Raw genomic sequence first — 19,489 nt, 5'->3', positions numbered from 1 at the left:
CCTGCCTCTTTGCACTAGGCTGTAGATTATAGTGTCATTCCTCTGATTACAATTTGACTCTCTTTGCCCTTATGGTGAGTCCTTACCCAGGACTCTCTTGGATCTTCATGCAAATCAACCTCACAGCCCTTTCCAGAAGTCTCTCCTCCTAACATCAAACTTACGGTGGACATAAACCAAAACATCTCCACTACACGTGTGCAGGAGCATATCATTTGGATGAGGAAACTGAGTCCTCGCACAGAGACGGCTGATGTAACAGGTCAGACTGTTCTTTCTCTCCCACAGGCTGCCTTGGGGACCAAACAGTCTATGGAAGGATAGATCAGACAGGAGAGCTTGGAGGCTGGGGGCAGGGAGGTAGCAACCAAAACATCACAGACACGACGCGCTCAAGAGCTAGATATGTGTGGTGGTCTTGGAAAGGAAATAAGAGAGATTATCAGGTGGAGTCACTGTGGATGAAGATGCCTCAGACCCAGAGCCTCAGAGAAGTAGACAGCAGCCGGGAGGAAGGGTGTTCAGGAGAAGGTGGAACCAGCATGGTTCCCAGGGTGGAGTCATACATCCCGAGGCTGCGAGAGGATTTCTGTCGGAGAGGGAAGGTGGTCACTTGGGTTTTAGGTAGATTGGGTTTGTGATGCCACAAGCAGTCCAAGTGGAACTTGGAGTCACAGGAAGTCATCTGCAGAGAGGGCTGGGGATGCCAATTCGGAGGTGACCAGTGTAGAGTCGGTAGTTGCAGGATGGACACAGTGTGAGACAAATACAGGGCCAGCAGGTACTCCCCAGGTGACATCAAGACGACCAGGGGAGACTGGGAGAAGGACTTCAAGGAGCCAGAGCAGGCCGAGGTCAGAGGCATCCCAAACGTAGTGCGAGGCGACAAAGCCAAGGGAGGAGAGGCTTTAAGGAGTTGTTTGCGACCTTCAGTGCTCGTCATGTGTCTGAGCCCTGGCCACGGGCCAGGCATGTTCCAAGGAGGTCTTCACCGATGGGCTCGTGTAATTCTTGCAGCAGCTCTCTGGGAGGGGTGCCATCATGATCCTCATTTTACAAGCGAGCTGAGACGCCGGGCAATCACACAACTCATCAAGGTCAGGTGGACAGAAAAAGGCAGAGGTAAGATTCAAACCCATCGTCACGGAACCCAGAGCTGGATCTTGAAAGAGGAAGGGAAATGTGGAACAGAGGACATGCCAGCGTTCTGTGACGCTAAGTCACTTGACAGAACAAAACAGAAGTCTCTATTCTGCATGGGCATTGAAGCTGAAAGAGACAGAAGTCTAGACACTCTTCTGATTAAGTGAGGCCAGGACAGGGAGGGAATCAGAGAGGTTTGAGAAAGGGCCACAGCCCTGAGACAGTGGCCGGCGTCTGCTGGGCTGGCTGCTGCCTCTCCCCCTCCCCTACTGGAAATGCAGCCCCAGGGTTGCCAGGATGGGTGCTTTCCAGTGGCCACGGAGCCAGTGAGGGCAGAGACGGGGAACAGCTCATCCACTTGCCAGAGCCCTAGTGGCAAAAGGCCCTACAACCCAGGAGCGAGGTGGAGGCCCTGAGAGGGACTTGCCTGAGGCCCGCGGCTGGGGGTGAGGGAGGGAGGTGACCATAAAAAAAGAAAAAGTCAATTGTAGGAGCCTCCGAGTTTGCTTACAAGTGAATTGAGAGCCCTAGGAGTGAGGCAGAGGGGCTGTCCTGCCTCATTCCTCAGCTGGGGGCTTCCTGCTGCCTCACTTAATATTCTTTTATCTCTTCCTCTCCTCCACATTCCACCCAAGAACTGGAAAAGCCTTGCCCACCATTCAGAAATCTAAATTTAGGAATGAGAAAAGCAGGAAAGGAAGGAAAGAGATGGGCCCTTTTTCCAGGGAACTCAGAGGTGACTTGATGCTTTCATGGGAGAAAAGAACCAAATCTGCCCTTGGCTGCTGGGACAGACCTGTGAGTGAGGAGGGACACCCCAGGCCTCTGGAAGAAGTGGGAAGCAGACCTGGGGGGCTGGATGGCAGGCACCTGAGACAGGAGGCCCACACCCAGGTCTGAGGGGGCTGCTTCTGGCGGCACGAGTCTCTCCCGAGGGGAAACACTGGTCCTGGTGCACGGGTCACGGGTCTCTCCCCTCAGAACTGCGTAACCCAAGCCCGTCCCCACCAGTTGGCCAACTCCTCAAGATGTACCCTCTGACACCTCCCCCCCCCCACTGCAGACAATGGATTTTTGCTCTGCAACAGCTGTGTCTTCTGCTTTCAATCAATATTGCCGGCTTTCAAGGCAAAGCAAAGAAGATTCGCAGGTAAAGAGGCATCGTCTGAGCTCAGCAGGCCTGCTGGTTTGCCTGTGGAAGTGACTCAGGGCAGACGCCGGTTACAGGCAGGCTGCAGGTCAGGACAGCGCCCCCTGGAGTTGTGCACGCGGCAAGTGAAGGAACCCTGGGCCTCCGCGCCCCCCACCCCCTGCTTCTCCCCAGCCCTGTGACCTGCGCCTTCCCTGTCTCTGCGACTGAAGCAGCTCCTCCCAGACTTCCTGCATCTCTCTGCCTGGACTGTTTCTCCCAAGTGGCACCATGGCTGCCTCCCTTTTGTGTCTTGATCTCAGCTCAAATATCAGCTCCTCAGAGAGGCCGTCTCTCTGTCCGGTGGTATTATTTTCAAAGCTCTCATCCCTAGCCAGAAGTCATTTAAAAATTTACCTGTTAGCTCTCGCTCCCCCATAGGATGTAAGTTCCGCGAGAGCACGGCCTCGGCCTGCCTTGCCCTTCCGTATCCTCGGCACCTAGGAAAGCACCTGGCTGGGATCAAGGCTGCTCAGTGAAAGGATATCAAACTGAATTCATTTAACTGAAGCTTCCACCCACAACAAGTGGCCAAATGTTACAAATGATTTGTTTCTAAGCAATTACAACTTAGCTACAAATAATTATTTTTGCCCATCCCTCAAAAGGATGGTCCATCTTCTCCCTCCTCCTTTGCCTCTTTCATCTCATCAGATACTGCATTCGGAATGTCGGGAACATCTGTAAACTCCCCTTGGTTAAAGGGAACCTATGACTTTAAAAAAGACAGTCATCACTGAAGTTGGTATGAAACGCGCTGTAAAAGGAAAATCTCCCAAGGAGATAAAGGGCATCAGGAGTAGGGCGGCGCCTTTTTATGAAGAGTTCCTAGGTGGTGCTGGGCTAGCTGCTCCACCCCGGTAAAATAGGGCAGCAGGGAAACCTGCCTGTGGCCTGGTTTAACCCTTCCCTGGCCCTCAGCTCACTAAGATGCTGCGGAAGATCAAAAGAATTCGAGCACTACTCGCTGACTGGAAGAAAAGAGCAAAAGGAAAAAAAAAAGACTGATTCCAACGTTGCTCCCCAGCCCCAAGCTTTCTTCTCCCAAAGAGCCTTCTGTTCGGAGAAATTAAAGGACTCTGATAGCAGATCACAAGTTCAGGACAGAAAAGCTTCACTATGCAGCCAGAGACTGTATTGTGGGTAACCAGACATCGGACACTGTTTTTTGCTTATGAACTTTTGGAGACCATTCGAATAAAAGACTGTTTGTTCCTGGACACTCACCAAGCCTTTAGGAGGAGGGGGCATTTTTGTTTTGCATTTTCCCTTTGTAAAAAAAAAAAAAGAGCGAGAGAGAGGAGAGACAGAGACAGAGAGACACTTGCTCTATTTACTTTTCAGATGGAAGAACCTAGACTAATTTGTTTACTGTTGTCGGGGATTTGTGTTTACAAGTTCCTATGCCGTTGTGGTAAAAAGAAATGCTATTTTTAAAAAGCAAAACCCCACACAAGCCTCCATATGCAGGGCTTTTCTTCCTCTTCCTGTCTCCCCACCTTCATCTGACAGGTGGTCAGGAACCTATAAGGCAAGTCAGCACTCAGGAGCTAACTCGGAGGCACTTTTCTCTCCCTGCCTCCCTTCACAGAAGGCCATACCGGACCTGGAAAGCACTCTCTCGTCAAAGTTCAGTGAAATTCTACTTGCCCTAAAAGTCACACCCCAGATCTGCTGCTTTTCAGAAAACCCAACTCTTGGCCTGTAGGAGGAACCTACACCCTAGGTTTCAATTCCCCATCCCTTGCAGTCGTCATCCTCCTTGTATCCACGGACCGTTTCTGCAATCAAGCTAGCAAGACGTGGACTGATGTCCTTTTAAAAGAGGGTGTGCCGTAACTGGGTCACTCACTGTGTGTGACTAATCGTGGTTGCCTGGAACCACAGTGACTGTGGCTTCAACCTGACTTGGTTGTTCGTAAACCGCAAAATGACCCAGCCATCTGCAGGCTCTGGAGCTTACAGCTCTTCCTAGGCCCGTTCCTTCCTCAGCCGCGGAAGGGATGGGAGCAGCCCTGGGCTTGGGGCCTCTGGGCATGTGCAGCAATCCAGACGGGTGGATCTGACCTGCTCAGACTTCCTCTCACTCAAGTCTTTGCAGGCTCCAGCCTCAGCAAAAGCACTGGCAACAGCTGCTCTCTGGTCCCAAGTCCACTTTAGCCACACTGAGTCCAAATGAGGAAAAGAAGGGACCCAGAATAAATTTCTTTTCAAGAAAGAAAAAAGACTTCTCCCAACTTAGTTTGGGGTCCTTTGTTGTCCCTATCTTTTACTCATTTGTTGCACTTAAAATGTGATAAAATCCATACATCTTTCCCCAATCACTACAGCAATTTAAGGAGTTTTCAGGACAGAAGCATCCTTTGCCAAAGGCTCCCCCAATGTATCCTAAGTTAGGAGCACCTGAGGTTGCTTTGCGGTAATGCTGGCCCCCCCGCAGGGTCAGGGATCAGTCTGGTCCGGGTGCAGGGAGGGAGCAATTAACCCCTTCCCTTCCTGCCACCCCACATCATTTTTTGCAGGCCTGCAGTGCTAAAAAAAAAAAAAAAAAAAAAATCAGGGCGAAAAGGTATAGTTATAAATGAGGAAAATGATTGGTGGTAGGGGAGGGAAAGCATCTGTTCTCACTGCCTCTCAGCACAAACGCCTCACCCCACCTCTCTGGAAATAAGGTTTTTTCCTACATAGTTGGGGTAAGAGTAGTCGAAGGTCCGCGGTGGACTCAGCCGTCTTCTTCAGCCCCGCCCCCTTACCTGCGTTCCTCTCACCCCCTCTGAGCAATCCCTCAGGGAGACACTCACTTTTTGCTTTCTTATCACATTAAGTCTGTAAGGTAACTACTGTCTTGGGCAGAGGAAGGGGGAGGCATTTTCTCGGAAAGGACGGACGGAAGCAACAAATGGGAAAGAAAACAGGCAACGCTTGTGAAACCCCAAACCGGATTGGTAAGAGCAACATCATAAATTATGGATCCCTCGAGCCGCCTCAGGCCTGTCACCGCGCGGTCCGTCTCCAGGGACCCGCCGGGCGCGGGCGACACCGTGGTCCGGGCGCGCGGGTCGCCGGGGCCTGCGATGCCCCGCGGGGCCCTGGGGGGAAGGAGCCCCCCGAGCCGGCCGAGGCCAGGCTCGCCTTTGTTCGCCGGGACCCCCGGAGCGCGGGCCGGGCCGGGGGACCGCAGGGGCGCACGGGGCAGGTGCGGGGCCGGGAGGGCGGCGTCACGCGCGGGACGCCCATCTGGCCCGGCCTTCCTCCAGCGCCCGCGGCGGCGGGGGGAGAAGTCAAGGTCAGCGGCGGCGGCGGCGGCGGGGCCTCGGTGGGCGCAGAGCCCCGGCCCCTGGGCCCGCGCCGCGCCCAGCGCCCCGCCGCCAGGCCGCGTGCGCCCCTGCTCGCCCTTCGGCCTTCCTGCGGGGCAGCTGTGCCGTGACCCCGGCAGCCTCCGCCCTGCGTAGGAACTGCGAGCCGGGTCCCCCAACCCTCACCAACCCCACCTATTGTTTTGTTTTTGTTTTGTTTTTTGGCAGCATTTCAACCACTCTTCATAAGGTGGGCAAGCCCATCCCCCGGTTCACATCTAAATTTGTTTGTGTGCCAAATCGGCCTGCTGTTACAGCCTTTCAGCACTGCAACCCGCACCGCAGACACAGTGAATGAGGAGATTAAAGTCACCGAAAAACGACTCATCCTGCAGATGTTGCCTGCGGAAGGCTGCTCTATTGACGAATGTGTAAAGGGGCTTTGTGTGTGTGTGTGTGTGTGTGTGAGAGAGTGAGAGAGAGAGAGAAGGAGGGAGGGAGGAGAGAGAAGCCTCACATTTGTTCTTCGGTAATTTGTCTTCAGTAAGTTTTTTTTTTTGATGATGATGATGAAAGGTCAACCATGAGACTCAAAACTAAGCAACCTTCTCTAGCAAGCCCTACTCCCAGAAATGAACGGCAGAGCTGCGGGCTCTCCTGGGGCAGAGAAAAGGGAACTCCAGATCAAGCCGAGTCGGGTGTGAGTTAGGCCCTGGAGAAAACTGTGCGGAGAGGAAACGTGGGGGACGGCTTCCTGGATTTCTGCTGCAGGAAGAAACCACCAGTGGGAGGGAGGGCAGCGAGGGGAAGGGCGAAAGAGGGGCGGGGGAGGGGAGAGGGCTGGGAGGAGGGACCGGGCCTCCTTAAGGCCGCGCGAGGAGGGCGGGGTGGACGGGGGAAGGTCGGGCTGCCTTTGTTTGGCTCGGGCCGGCAGGGGCTGGGCCCCGGGGAGCTCGCCTGAGAGCGCCCAGGCGGTCAGCTGCCCGGCGAGGTACCAGCTGGCACCTGTGCCTGAGAATGCCGCGTGCGTTCGCAGCATCGTTATTGAGCATTAGAGCACCGCAAAGGTAATCATTAACAGTTAGAACAAGGGAGCACGGGGGACTGGAAACCCCAGACCCCTCGGCTTACGAAACTCCCAGTTTACACGTGTAATTTCCAGCAGGGTTTGGAGGCCACCACCTCTCGCAAAGCTGCCAGTCTGCGACTCTAGATTCGACAGCTGGAACCAGTTCCCCGGGGGCTTCTTTCCAGCTCTCCTCCTAGCTCAAAGGTCAAATTAGGGTCAGAGATCAAAGGTCATCACTCTAAAATGTTCTGATAACCAAAGCAGTTCCACCTGGAATGCCAGAACTATCCTTTTTACCTGGAATTAAATAGGTCAAATAAGGGGGAGTGGGCACTTTGGTCTTCAAATAACAAGAATCACCACGACAGCTAATTGCTGCGCTCTTTTACTGTGTGAGACACTCTGGAAGCACTTATCACCACCACTTGACAGATGAGAAGACTGAGGCTTGGAGAAGCCCTGGGGGGTGCACGGAGTTGCTCAGCGCCCAGCAGTCCTGTCGCACTGCCGGGAGGGTGAGGAGGTGGCAGTAGGAGCTAAAAGCCCACCAGACAGCGGGCAGAATGAGAACGTATATTCTGATTTTCTGTAGCCATCAAAGACCCTTTCTCACAGCTTGAGCTCTAGCAGAGAAATGCTCGTTCTCCAAAGACATTCTCTCCAAACATGTCCTGGTTCGGGTCAGAAGTACACCTCACAGAAGTTAATGTTAGGGTTTCTGGAAAACCAACTGTTTTCAAGGAGTGTCTTCTTTTATGGGTTGGTATAGTAATTTAATTAGTGAAAAATGTTTTACAAACTTCCTTCATAAAAAGTTTGCCTTCGGGCTTCCCTGGTGGCGCAGTGGTTGAGAATCTGCCTGCCAATGCAGGGGACGCGGGTTCGAGCCCTGGTCTGGGAAGATCCCACATGCCGCGGAGCAACTAGGCCCGTGAGCCACAAGTACTGAGCCTGCGCGTCTGGGGCCTGTGCTCCGCAACAAGAGAGGCCACGATAGTGAGAGGCCCGCGCACCGCGATGAAGAGTGGCCCCTGCTCGCCACAACTAGAGAAAGCCCTCACACAGAAACAAAGACCCAACGCAGCCAAAAATAAAATATAAATTAATTAATTAATTTTTTTTTTAAAAAAAAGAGTAGCTCCTGCTCGCCACAACTAGAGGAAGCCTGCACGCAGCGGCAAAGACCCAACGCAGCCAAAATAAAATATAAATAAATAAATTTATTAAAAAAAAAAAGTTTGCCCTCAACACATGCAACTCATTATATGGACAATAGTAAACTGTTTAGGGATCAAAATCGGCTTTACGTTCGAGACCCAGCTAGGCTAGTAAACTCACCGCCCAACTCCTGACCTAACTTTTTTTGACGTTGTGGTGACTGAAATCAGAGAAGACATTTCATTTCAGGTGTACATGTTGAATTATAGCATCAGATTATGATGCCAAACTGAAGCATTATTACTATTAATACTGATAGTAATGAATAACAGCAATCATGTAAACTGGGCAGTTGTTATGTGTCAAGTATTGCACCAACTGCTAAACATTCATTATCTCATTTAATCCTTACAAAGAAAACCCTGACTTCCACTCCCTTCCCAGTCTCCACTCCACACAGCAGTAGCGAGAGAGCTCTTTGTAAAATGTAAATGAGGTCAAGTGCTGCTCTTGAGTGAAGTCTTCCAATGGCCTCCCAAAGTGCTCAGGAACTGAGCTCCAACTGCTTCCCTTGGCCCACTAGCCGGCACCACCTGGACCCGCCTGTTGCCTATTTCCCCTCGCAGCCCACAGCACTGTTCTCCAACCAAGAGTCCAGTGTTCCGTTTCTTCAGCCTTCAAAGACTCTTGCACCTCAGGGCCTTTACACATGCTTCTCCTTCTGCCTGAAATATCCAGCTTTGCCTGGCTAATTTTGTTCATTCTTCAATTTAAATGCCTCCACCTCATGGAGACCTTCCTTCAAACCAATCAAATCACCCTATTTTCCTTCGTAACACTTAACATCATGTAAAATTGCTTATTTTTTGTTTGCTTACTTGTTCATTTCCCTCCCTGAGCAACAAAAGCCAGAAGGACAGGGACACACATTCAGTGTTGCTCTCTGATGCATCCTCCACACCTGGTGTTTTGGGGACACGCAGTGGTATTTGTTAAATTAATCAACAGAGGAGCACTCTCACAGGAGGATACTATTATTACCCTCACTTTATAAATGAAGAAACTGAGGCACAGGGGTGTTGACTAACTCGCCAGAAGTCCTACAGCTGAAATGGGGCAATGACTGTTTCAGGTCGCTAGCTTTGACTGAAGCCAAAAACAAAATGACAAACACACGTGATCATGAAGAAATGTTAAGACCACACTGGATTCTATGGAAAAGGGACTCTGAACAATCTGAATTTACAGAAGGGTGCTATTTCCAAATACATCATCAAAGATGAATACATCATCTTGCACACTTATTCCAGCCATACAGGTTAACGTTAAGTATTCTGTGGCTTCAGATGCAATGTTTCCTACTATTTCTGACTTTTTTTTAAGGTTTCAAAGTATTTGAGGATTCAGACTATGTCTCTTCAAATAGCACGGGCTGACGGGCATTCCATCCAGTCATTTCTGCTCTTACCTAAGGAAACCAGCAGAACGTGGTTTTATTTCACAATAGTAGGAGCCAGACGTAGCCACAAACCCAGTGACCTATTCTTCTAGTGCAGTCGGCCCTCCCTATGTACGGGTTCTGCGTCCTCAGGTTCAACCAACCTCAAATCAAAAATATTAGGGGAGAAAAAGAATTCCAGAAAGTCCCCAAAAGCAAAACTTGAATTTGTTCCATGCAGGAAACTATTTACATAGCATTTACATTATATTAGATATTATAACTAATCTAGAGATGATTTAAAGTTTGAAGGAGGATGTGCACGTGTGTGTGCCATTTTATATAAAGGACTTGAAGATCTGCAGATACCCTGTGATCAATCCGCCTTGGATACCGAGGGACAACTGTACTTCTAAATCTTTGCATAAATCAGAAGAAGCCCTCACCCGAGAGAAAGGCAAAATTCAAAAAGAGGAGGGGCTGACTTATCCCTAAATTGCTGGAGTGCCTTTACACTTAAGGATTTGCTGTTTCTCCAGACAGTAAGCAAACAGCTTTTCTGTAGTGAGGAAAATGTCCTTAGTCTTTTTGTTGCTTTCACAGCTGAGATAAACCTGCAAGTCCTACTGAGGAAGTGCGGCCGGGTTCCAGCAAAGCCCCGGAGCTGCACGTGCAGTAGCTTCCCTTCAGAGAACTGAAGTTTTCTGTTTCCTTCCGGCAGGAACCATAGATGCTCCATAGGAAAATACAGGAATTCGATTCACATGGAACAAAACACAAGCCCAGGGGGAGGGAGAGATTTTCCTGAAATATATGAATTTCCCTGGTTTCACATGACACTGTGTATGGTTTATAATTCACGTACCACAGGAGGCTGAAAATTGTCATTTCCTGGCCCCTCCAATGGTGGTTTTCCAGTGAGGAGAGCGTTCTGACTAACCAGTGCTGTTTTTTTTTTACTTTGAGTCTTCATGTTTGTGAAAGAAAGCCTACCTAAACTTGCAGGGGGAGGGGATGAGAAGGTGGGATGCAGAGAAACAACCTAGAGTTGGTCTTATTATCAATCATCTCTGCCTGTTGTCACAGTTTTAACAAGAAAAACCTACCCACACAGACCGGCATTGATGTGCGTTTCGGCACGTTACTTAGAGCATAAGTGAGACATCATCTAACTTTCTATAAGATGGGGTTTTTAAATATAAATATTCAGACCAAATTGAGATTTTTAGGAGCATTTTGTAACATCCAAACTTGATCGTGAAAACATAGGCGAGAGAGGTTATATGCACTCTTTTTGTGTCTTTTAGTACACAATTTTGGTTTCACTGGTTCACTTTGTGTGTGCGTGTGTGTGCGTGCATGCGTGTGTGTGTGTTGAGGGGGGAGTTTTCGAACCTTGAGCTTCTGTGTAACGTGCATTTGCTGTTATACTTAAATGACGCTGAAGTTAGCTGAGGCAGGCAGAGTGAACCTTCAGTTTGCTCTGGTTTCATCAGTGATTTCTCTTGTGTGTTGGAGGTGAAAATTGTCTTTTCATGAAAGCAACATCGGGGCTCATTCAGCCCTTCAGGAAGGCCTTCTGTGACATGGGGAACCTTGGTGTATGAGGTATGATCAGCTGTCTGTAGAAATGACAGGCTCTCAGGGGTAGCCAGTGAATGTGCGGCTTGCAGAAAATTAAGAGGCCTGGTGTCACAGAGGGACGAACCCACATTCTCAGGAAGGTAACATCGAGTCACCAAAGAAGACCTTGGGCCCATCACAGTAAGGGAATGAAGGGACCCAGTCTCAACTTGAAATGATCAGCACGGGGATTTTTAGATCCAGAAATTGTCACTGTCTCCCCAGAATTGTCGGGGGGAAGGGGGAAGAGGATGACTTGACCGATGAGTAATACTATGCACTCTGGGACAGACTCCTGACCCCAGAGATGGAGGCAAGAAGGACAGACGTCGGCGGCCTCGTGTTGTAGGTATTCTTGACCATGTGGTTGGTAGATTTTGCATCACATATGAATTAGCTGGACTTAGGGCTGACATGTCAGTTTCCTGTGGGTTTTGGTTAAGCGAGAAGCAGTTCCAAGCCAACCACTCCAGGTGACCTAACTAATCATTTCTTGACCTGAGAAGCCTGGGACCAGACTGGGGACTTCGCCAGGCAGTGCCCCCTGGGAACCCAGCCTCCCAGCCAGCTAGCCCCCTGGTGACGCATCCAGCAACTCCCTAACTGTGGCAAACTCCCAGGGCCTGGAGAAACCCTGAGAGGGAAAGTGCCCCATCTCTTCACAACACCTCAGCCCACAGCTGCAATCCCGACATTTGATACTTTTCACACGATTCACAACTATTAATCAAAAAGCAGTTATTTTTCAACAATCTTGAAAATAGACACCCCAAAGTCAGAGTTTCTAGGGATTTTCCCTCCGGGAATAAACGTGTGAAGAAGAATCTTCCTGAATGGAGATAACTATTTCTAGTGAGGCAAGAAGGCTGGAATATGTTCCTAGAAAATGAGAAGGAATCATGCTTACAATTATGAGGTACGCTCAACTCAGAAGGTAAGGCCTCTCAGGAAGTAGAAGAGTGAATGAATGAATAAATGAATGAATATGGTACCACTCAGTGAGAAAATGAGGGGTAATGCAGTCTCACTGTTTTCTGGGGGAAACACTTACTTGTTCACAGGGCCTTTTTTTTTTTTTTTTTTTTAACTGCTGGAGGAAAGCCACACATGATGTGTTTCTGCGGAGCAGCCTAGAGACAATTAAGCCAGGTTTCCAGAGAACATGCTGGCCCCGTATGTAGGTGGGTCCGTGCTGGCCTCAAAGCCTTCCTCATCAGCCTCAGGTTACTCAGGTGGTCCTTCAATTTACTTGAAGGCGTTAGAGGAATAATGTAAAAATCTAGAAGAATTGAGCTCATAACGTGATAAGTAACACAATTCTGCGAGCCTATTAGAGGGGAAAATTGAAAAGGTTGCAGCCAATTATTAATAAGACAGGTGAACATGAGCTGTCTGGGGATGTGCTTGGACCACAGGAAACAGATTACCGGTGTGAACATGCTCGGAGCGGTCACCTAGCAGCCCTGAGGATGGATCCAGCCAGGAGAGGAGGTGTTTTGATCGTCCACAGGAATTAAAAAAAAAAAGTGAGCCAACATAAAATCAAGATTCTTTTTCTACACGTAGTAGAATCTGCACTTTTACCTTCTTTATCTCACACACTTACAAACAAAATTCTTCACTTTTTAGTTTGAGGATGCTAACCTGGGTCGGAAAGAGCAGGGTAAAGTGATTAATCTCATCGAAACCACCAAAAAAAATTGCTTTTAGGAAAATGAAACCACCATACTTCCTTGAAGAGGGCCGGGACTCTTATAAGACAGGCAGGAGCCCAGGGCACAAAATTTAAGAAGGCACTTATGTCCGGCAAGCGCATGCAAGTGCAGGGCTGGCGGCTGAGAGGGAGAGGGAGGGCCTCCTTAAACTGGGGGCTTGTGCCTCCCTCTGGCTCTGGCCCACTAGGAATTACAGTGGGGTGGAAGGAAGAGAGAACGGTAGAAAGCATGAAGGCTCTTTTACTAAAATAAAATCAGAGAAGTACTGGGCTTCCCATTTCTATTATATTGTAGAACTCAAACTATAAAACTCTATAAACTCTAATCCCCCCGACTCCGTCACCTCATCTAAGAACACGCTTTTAGAAGCTTTGCTCAGGACGGCAACTCTGGTTTAATAAGGTGGTTTCTTGCTGCTTTTGAAACCTGTCCACCAAGCTCTGCGCTCCCTGTACATGTGGAATAGCTGAGCGATGTCTTTTTTAACCTTTATTTTCCTAGAAACATCACCTTTTAGCCCCCTCAACCTCTTTCACCTTTTCTTATCAAACCCATTTTCCTTTAGTCATTGAGGTGCTAGGTTTCCAGTTTCCATTTAGTCACATATACTCTAGTGGTATCACCTAGGGTTTCCCAAAAAAAAAAAAAAAAAAAAAAACACTCTCTCTACAAAGATCTTTCTTTCAGCCAATGTCGTTTTAGGTTTGTACAGCGTATACTAGAAATAATGGTGGGAGAAAATACTGAACGTAATTAGACCACAAAGATTGCTGATCGCTGTGCCGAGCAAAAAAGCCAGACTGGGGCTTCCCTGGTGGCGCAGTGGTTGAGAGTCTGCCTGCCGATGCAGGGGACACGGGTTCGTGCCCCGGGCTGGGAGGATCCCACATTAAAAAAAAAAAAAAAAGCCAGACTGTACCTTCTCCGTAGGTCCCTTGATCTACGACACAGCACAGCTCTATCATCCTGGCTGATTATTCCAGGGAAAGGGGTCTGACCTGAAGGAAACGAGCTACAGGCTGGTTGGTGGCTGTGAGGTGTCCTGACATGACCACACTGCTTCATACAGACGCTCTGGACCAGATGCTTACAAACCCAAGCAGGTACCTTTCAGGGAACTGCAGTGTGAGCTGTTAAAGGAGACGCAGCTACAGGGGAGTGAGAAGGGATGGAAAGGGAATCAGAGAAGGACATAAGCAGGAGGCATGAAGGCGGGAAAGCTGGAAGGCTGCAAGGCCATGAGTCATGGGAGTCTGGGAGGCAGAGGGGAGGAGGGGGAGGGAGGCCAGCGGTAGTGACAGCAGAGGCGCACAGGAGGCGCTGGCCTGGGCTGTGCTTGCGGCGAGCATCCCTTGTCCTTTCTTCACGCGGCAGGGGCATGACCATCCCTGGGGCACCTCCCCAACCCCCGTTCCGGGGCTTTGTTTTCAGGGCGCAGACGCACCCCAGCTCCAGCTCCAGCTCCAGGACTGGCCAGTCAGAGCATCCCATTCACCTGGCTGCAGGGACTGGTGTGAGAATGGGCCTGTGACCCAAGCCAGGTGAGCGAAGCCAACGGAACTGGCTTCCAGAAGTATTACTGAAGCTGCAAAGAGAAGTTCTTTTTGCTGCAGTTGTGAAGCTAACCTTGCCCCGAGCCACCATAAGGAGGATGTCGGCCCCAATGCGAAGTCAGCCCAGAGAAAGGCAGACCCAAGGGGTCGAGGGGGAAAGCCTGGGCCATGAAGGTGAGGCCTACCTCTCTCTGACACAGAAGGAGGCACCGTGATGGGGCCAGGCGCTTGCTTCAGGGGACAGTGGCATAGCTGGGCCAGCTTGGAAGGACCGGCCCTCATTCTCTCTTAGTATGTACCATATAAACCTAACACCATACTTGCTGAAAGAAAGAAGCTCAGAACACAGTGGCTTCTTAGCCGGTGATAGTTATCATTACCAGGACATGACACACGCTTATCAGCCAGTGGGACCCCATCTCTGACTCTCAGGGCAAAGTCACAAATTTTCAAAAGGACCCTTGAAAGTCCCTTACGAAGCTGCCACATTGGAGAGAATTTCTCCAAGGTCCAATACGTCCAGATTCTCCTCACTTCTGGACAGATCATTGCTTCCTCAGTGTTTACATGTGAGCACTTGTGGAGAATCCATCTCTTTAAATGCCAGAGTGACAGAGATCAGGCCACAAAGGCGTGTGGCAGCTGAGGCCCCCTAGGAGAAGGACAGACTTCTGACGCCCATCTCAGCCTGTGAGGGGTGTAGCTCATTGAGTGGACAGACAACACTGCCTGCACTGTCATACTGTAATTCTGCACTCCCCACACCACCTTTTTTTTTTTTCTTTTTGACCTTTATTGCCAAATCCACTAAGGCAAATATGCATGTGGCAATTATGCTCTGATATTACGGTCTGTTCCCGGCTAAGTTATCACCATCTAATAACATACTATGTAGATCAGCACCCAAATGCCAGCTGCCAGGTCAGTCTACCTGGAAAACAGTCTGACGTTTAGATTCTCTCTTCCCCAGCACGTGCCTAGAGCTGAAGGGGGCATTTCTGGAAAGTAAACTTTGCGGTAATTCTAAAATAGTCCGTGGAAAACAGTATGGAGATTCCTCAAAAAATTAAAAACAGTACTATCATATGATCCAGTAATTTCACTCCTGGGTATTTATCCAAAGAAAAAGAAAACACTAATTGGAAAAGATATCTGCAACCCTATTTTCATTGCAGCATTATTTACAATAGCCAAGATATGGATACAGCCTAAGTGCCCATCAATAGATGATGTGGTATACATATATGTGTGTACGTATGTGTGTGTGTGTGTGTGTATATATATATATATATATATATACACACACGTATATAAAATGGAATATTTCTCAGCCATAAAAAAGAATGAAATCTTGCCATTTGTGCCCAACATGGATGGACCTAGAGGGTATTATGCTAAGTGATATAAGTCAGACAGAGAAAGACAAATACTGTATGATTTCACTTATATGTGGAATCTAAAAAAAAAAAGCAAATGAAAAAAAACATAGCTAAACAGAAACAGAGTCATAGATACAGACAACAAACAGGTGATTGCCAGGGGCGGGAGGCGGGGAGGTGAGTGTAGGAGAGAAGGTGGTAAGGGATATTAAGAGGTACAAACTTTCAGTTACAAAATAAGTGAGTATGGGTATGAAATGTACAGTATGGGGAATTAGTCAGGAATTATATAATATCTTTGTATGGTGACATAACAGCTAGACTTATCATGGGGCTCGTTTTGAAATGCAGAGAAATATTGGATCACTGTGTTGTGCACCAGGAAGTAACGTGGTGTTGCAGGTCAAGTACACTTCAAAAACAAACAAAGAGGGGCTTCCCTGGTGGCGTGGTGGTTGAGAGTCCCCCTGCCGATGCAGGGGACGCGGGTTCGTGCCCCGGTCCGGGGAGATCCCACATGCCGCGGAGCGGCTGGGCCCGTGAGCCATGGCCGCTGAGCCTGTGCGTCCGGAGCCTGTGCTCCGCAACGGGAGAGGCCGCAACAGTAAGAGGCCCGCGTACCGCAAAAAAAAAAAAAAAAAAAAACCAAAGAAACAAACTCATAGGAAAAGAGATCAGGTTTGTGGTTACCAGAGGTGGGGGAGGGAACACTGGATGAAGGCCGTCAAAAGGTACAGACTCCCAGTCATAAGTTCTAGCGATGGAAGGCACAACATGATGAAGATAACGAGCACGGCTGTAGGTTACAGATGAAAGTTGCTAAGACGGTCGATCCCAAGAGCTCTCATCACAAGGGAGAAAAACATGTTTTTTCCTATTTCTTCCATGTTGTATCTATCTGAGATGATGGATGTTCCCTAAACCTACTGTGGTCAATCTTTCATGATGTATGTAAGTTAAATGATTACGCTGTACACCTTAAACTTACACAGGGCTGCATGTCAATTATATCTCGATAAAACTGGAAGAAAACTAAAACAAAATTGTTCTTGGATACTTCCCAGGGTCAGAGGTTAGCAACGCAAAGGTTTGGCTTTCCCAAGAAAGCTGTAATCATGGATGCCCATTTCCTCCCTGACACTGACCTCACAGAGCGAGCGCTTCTGCGGGAGCCCTTCCCCGGGGGAAAGCAGTGCAGCCACAATGCCCACCACCAAGACACGCGGGGGGAAGTAAAGGCCTTCTGTCCTCAGAAGGCTACAATAACCTTAAAGGAGGAAACTTGATTCAGTTAGCACTCACTTTATACACTGGACCGAGATGGAACGGAGACTTGATGCAATTTGAGAGGACGCAGAAGGACCTAGAAACACTGAGACCAGAGAGTAGGGGCAGGGGATGGGGGTGGAAGGAAGGAGCATGGACTAAGGAGTGAGAGTCATGGAAGGCAAATATTCCATCAACTTTCCACCACCACCCCTGCCACCTGGGAGATTAGGGGGTGCGGTGGTGAGTGGAACCAAGATCAGAAACAATCTGTCACAAGGCAGGGGACCCCATTAACTATTGGTTCTGGGTCTCTCTCTACTCCTCTTTCCTTCAAAAGAGAGCAGACTAATAGAAGGGTTAAGAGTTCAGGGTCTGAGCCAGATAAATCTATTGATAGATTCATACGTTGACCATCACCTGGTTGCTTTCTGCCCTGGAGCAAGTTACTTCTTTTTGCCTCAATTCCCTCATCAATGAAGATGATAATAATACTATCTATCTCAAAGGACTGTAAGAGATAATGGTTGAAAAGTGCCCAGCACATAGAAAATGTTCGGTAAATATTAGTTGCTGCTATAGCATCTTCTCCCCCATCCTTCGCTATTTATGCAGCGCCTGTGGTATAGATTACTGACAGAGTGCCATCCTCCTCTGGGCATCCCGAGGCTGGAGAGGACGCTGGGGATGTCACTTTGATCTCGTGTACGTTTACAGTCAGCAGAAATTAATCCACACACTAGATTTGTCAGTTGCCATAGGCTTCAGGTCCCACTTAGGAAAGACCTTGGACAAAAGAAAGAAACATTCAATGTCAGTAAGTGAATCTGGAACTTCACCAAAGTGGGCTCTCACTCAAATGAAGTCACATAGAGCGTGAAAGTTCTCAGAATGGTCTCCCTTGATGATCAGGTGGAAGCTTCGGTCTTTACATTCCAAAAGCAAAGTTGTAAGAAATGGGCGTCTCAAAACCCCCAAATTCACACCAGAAAAAAAAAAAACAAACATCTGGAATATCTCCATACCAGACTCTGCCACACACAAACTTATTGAGAAGACGTTACTTATCTTTGCAATTTCATGTTTCCACTTGAGGGTGGTTTTCCCAATGTTTGCCCCAACAGGGGACTTAAACTGTGTTGGTCATTTTAGGACAAAGAAACATCCTTGACAAGGAGACTCTCACATACATCTTCTGCATTTTCTGCTGAATTACCCAATTTATTGTGGTTTGCCATCTTCTGCCTTTTCGTAAGGCTTGAGATTCAAGAAATCCTCTACTCATCTTTGGAAAGTAAACTGGTTATGAAAGTAGCTCTGGTAATATTCATTACAGTTTTAAATGACTCTTTTTTTTTCCATTTCATCATAGTTAAAATTAATTTTGTGGCTCAGGTACATGAAGAGATTTAAAGCGATGTTTATAAAATGAGTTAGGCTCTCCCTCATCTTATTTAGAGTCCTCCATGGTGTAGATATTCAAACTGTAACGGAGAAGCAATTTATGAGGGAGCTCTCTGGTGTCCCTGATTCTGGATCCTCTGGAGGATTTATTAGTTAGTTCTCCTCCTCCCTGGGGGCCAGAAGACAGCCCATGTGGCTGAAAGACAGTGGCTTTGACACTTTTTTTTAACAATAAATTGTTCTTCAAACATCCCATTTGGGATATTTTGATGAGGCTCAACAGTAGGGGCTGGGGAGGGGCACGGTGGGAAGGCAGGAGTGGAGTGGAGTGGGGCACCCATAGCTCACTGGTGTGGAGGCAGCTTTAGCGTGAATCGGTGGCAAATGTCATCTTTAGTTCTAGGTGTGTGAGGCTGCCTGCGAGCGTGCACAGCCCCAGACGGGTCTGGGGGGACCTGGTTCTGATCCTGCCTTTGCCCTTATCTCACCCTTGATCCTAGAAAAGTCACATAGATCCCTGTGGTCTCCACCTTTGTCAGCAGTAAGATGAGGCTGTTGGAACAGACAAGCTCTAAGGTCTCTTCTAGCTATGAAATTCCATGATTTAGCAATTTACCAATTGTAAAACTGTTCATTCAGCTAGTCCTTATTTCAGTATGTCTTCAGAGTTCCAGTAGTTGATTACACACATACAAACACATCTTTAAAATTATATCTCTTTGCCTGTATTGAGCCATATCATGATCAACCGAAAAAAAAGACTTAAGCTAGTTCGTTACTAGAGCTGCCCCATCTAACACGGGAGCCATTAGTCACCGTGGCTGTCTACCTGGAAACGAGTTCCTCCATTACATGAGCCACATTTCAAGTGTTCCATGGCCACACGTGGCTAGCGGCAACAGTATAGGACAGCACAGATACAGAGCATTTCCACCATCACTGAAATTTCTTTTGGACCAGAGCTGTCATTAGAAGGAAAATTGTTTCTAAATAAGAGACTAGGGACTTCCCTGGTGGCCCAGTGGTTAAGAATCCGCCTGACCATGCAGGGGACATAGGTTCAAGCCCTGGTCCAGGAAGATCCCACGTGCCGCGGAGCAACTAAGCCCGTGTGCCACAACTACTGAGCCTGCGTGCCACAACTACTGAAGCCCCTGCACCTAGAGCCTGTGCTCCGCAACGAGAAGCCACCGCACTGAGAAGCCCGCGCACCGCAACGAAGAGTAGCCCCCGCTCGCTGCAACTAGAGAAAGCCG

This window comes from Delphinus delphis, chromosome 17 (assembly GCF_949987515.2).
Source record: "Delphinus delphis chromosome 17, mDelDel1.2, whole genome shotgun sequence".
NCBI lineage: Eukaryota > Metazoa > Chordata > Mammalia > Artiodactyla > Delphinidae > Delphinus > Delphinus delphis.
This window is presented reverse-complemented; position numbering follows the sequence as displayed.